Raw genomic sequence first — 715 nt, 5'->3', positions numbered from 1 at the left:
TTTCCTGTGCATAGTAGACAATTAAGCAGTTTCCAGAGGAGCTATGTACACAGACATTTGTGGTAAAGTTTGCTGCCTGGGTTATTTCTAGGATCGAAGGAACAGAGTTTTATTTCCTTCTGTACAGAACAGATTGCTCTTTCTTTTTGTGTGAATGCAATGATTTGTATAGATGCTAAATTAATATAGTTCTATTAGCTGTGTTTTTTAATTATTTTAAGCCAAATAAACCTTAGGGTATGCTGTTTGTAATGGCAGTGATGGTAAACAGTTCATACATAAAACATTTCGTTTTCACAGAGTGTCTTCATAATGGGTGGTTGAACAACATGGGAAATAAACCATATATACATATTCTAAAAATATTAAACATTGCTGTTGTTAATAATGCAGATCCCTTTGCCTTTCGGTATCTGTAAACTTTCTGTATTTGGGACAAAGATTGGACATGAGGGGTTTGGGTTTTTTTTTGCATCAGTTATGTGCCAGTTGCCTTCCTCTTGAGAATCAGCCAGAGATTGGGTAAGTCTAAGTCTGTAAAACACAATTACGGTTAGTATAAAGCCAGTAAGAACTACTTGGGTTGCCATGGGCATCTTAGCAGGTTCTTTGTCATACCTGCTGGTCCATGCTTCGACTGGGCTTTGAGCTGAGAATGGGACTTCTCTGTCCAGTGACCATCCTCCTCCCTTCACTAGTACCAAGCAACTAAAAG

The sequence above is a fragment of the Egretta garzetta genome, unplaced genomic scaffold (assembly GCF_000687185.1).
Source record: "Egretta garzetta isolate BGI_Z169 unplaced genomic scaffold, ASM68718v1 scaffold16, whole genome shotgun sequence".
Lineage (NCBI taxonomy): Eukaryota > Metazoa > Chordata > Aves > Pelecaniformes > Ardeidae > Egretta > Egretta garzetta.
The sequence above is the reverse complement of the archived record's forward strand: the minus strand, read 5'-3'. Positions refer to the sequence as shown.